The sequence below is a fragment of the Elephantulus edwardii genome, unplaced genomic scaffold (genome assembly GCF_000299155.1).
Source record: "Elephantulus edwardii isolate Elephantulus edwardi_28Jun2011 unplaced genomic scaffold, EleEdw1.0 scaffold00003, whole genome shotgun sequence".
NCBI lineage: Eukaryota > Metazoa > Chordata > Mammalia > Macroscelidea > Macroscelididae > Elephantulus > Elephantulus edwardii.
In genome coordinates, this window is record NW_006399753.1 from 27344135 (window position 1) to 27346452 (window position 2318).

Below are 2318 nucleotides of genomic sequence, written 5' to 3' on the forward strand. Positions count from 1 at the left end.
TTATATTAATGATATTGTATCATTTCTACATTCTGCTTGAATAGCTTTTTTTTTTTTTTCAAATGGGCAAAAATACAAACCTCTTCCATTTGGCTGGCTAGGCCACTGCCCCAAATTTCTTGATATGAGCATGTGAAGTGGTTCATGAAGTTACTGAAACACTTCAATTAGTAATCTGTCAATTCCTGGGCCCTTGTTCTTCAGGGTATGCCTGACCCATGCCAGGATGCTTTTGATTACCTCTTATGTGGACAATGAGTAAGGAAATCCAACAAATAACTTATGCCTTTGAATTAAGGTACTGGAAATGAATACTGAATATACTATGAACTACTAGAATTATAAAAAACAGAGCAAAACCATTTAGAAGTTGTTGTTAAGTGCCATTTAGTCGAGTATGACTCATAGTGACTCTATCAACAAAAGATCTGAACCCTGTCCTAACCTGTGCCATCCTCACACTTCCTGACACACTGGAGCCCATTGCAGCAGTCAAAGTCAATTCACCTGGTGAAGGGTCCTCTCCTTTACCGTCCCTCTGCTTTTCCAAGCATCATCATATCCCTCTCTGAGGAAAAGCCTCTCCTAAAACATACCCAAAATGTGTGAGGCAAAACCTCATCATCTTTGCCTCCAAAGAGTACTCTGGCTGCCTGCCCCCTCTCCAAGACATATTTATTTGTTATTTTGGCAGTCCATGGGATGTTCAGTGCTCTTCTCTAACACCACAGCCCAAAAGCATCAACTCTTATTCTGCCTTCCATATTCATTGTCCAGCTCTCAGATGCATAGCAAGTGATCAGAAATACCATGGCTTTAATCAGACACACTTTAGTCCTCAAACTGACATCAGTACTCCTCCATAATTTGGAGAGGTCCCTAATTGCAGATATCTCCTAATTTCCCGACTACTGCTGCTACCAAAAGTGTTAATTGTGGATCCAGGTAAGATGAAGTTCTTGACAGTTTCAATCTTTTCTCCATTTATCATTTGCTACCTATTGGTCCAGTGGTAAAAATCCTTGTTTTCTTGACACAATCTATATTGAAGACTATATTGTTTGAATGTTATCCGTAACTTATTACCCAAATAATCAAAAGCTTTTGCATAGTCAATAAAGTATGAATAGACATTTTTCTGGTATTCTTTACCTTCAGCCAGGATCCATCTGGCATCAGCAATGATATAATTAGTGTGCCATGGCCTCTTCTAAATCCTGCTTGAACTTCTGGCAGTTCTAGCCATTTTTTAAAGATCTTCAGTATTTTGCTTGCATGTGATATTAATGATATTATTTGATAGTTTCTACATTGTTGGGTCACTTCTCTTGAAAATGGGGACAAATATGGACCTCTTCCAATATGTTGGCCAGACAGCTATCCTCCAAATTTCCTGGGATAGACTGGTGAATACATCCAGGTCTGTATCTGTTAACTGAAAGAAGTAAATTTGTAGCCTATCGATTCCTGGGGCTTCCCCCACTCCCCATGCCTTTAATGTAGCTACCACTTTCTCCTTCATTACCACTGACTTATGCTCATATAGTACTTCCTGATATTTTTCAGTGTCAATCAGTTCTTTTTGGTACAGTAACTCTGTGTAGTCCCTTCATCTTCTTTGATGTTTTTTTGGCCATTCAATATATTGCCCATAGCACCTTTCAACATTGTGACTCAAGGCTTAAATTTTTGTTTTTCAGTTTTTTCAGCTTGAGAAATGCAAAGTGAGTTCTTTCCTTTTTATTCTCCAATTCCAGTGCTATGCACATTCCATTGTAATACTTTTCTTTGTCCTCTTGCACTGCCCTTTGAAATCTTCTGTTCAGCTCTTTTATTTTGGCATGTTTTCCATTTGATTTATCTTCTTTGAAGCTCTAGTACAATTTGTAAAGTCAATTTTGACATCTATTTTGATTTTTTCTTTTCCTTGGTCTTTATAATGACCTTTTACTTTCTTCATGGATGATACGCTTGATATCATAACTCATCTGGTCTTCGATCATTGATATTTAATGCTTCAAACCTATTTTTAAGAGTAACTTAAAATTTAGATGAAATAGATTTGGCCACTTAGAAGTAGTACAGCTAAAATACTCTTTGAAGCAAGAATGGTTAAAACTTTGGCTTAAGTGCTTTGGCCAAGTTATCAACAGACTAGACACTAGAGAATGGTATACTAGGTAGAGGACCGTCAGTGAAATTGACTGACATAATGTCCATGACAAAGATACAATAATACAATAATGCCTGTGGGGGTGTTGCAGGATTGTGTTTCATTCTGTTCTATTGTATATAGGGTCTCTATGAGTTGGAACCAA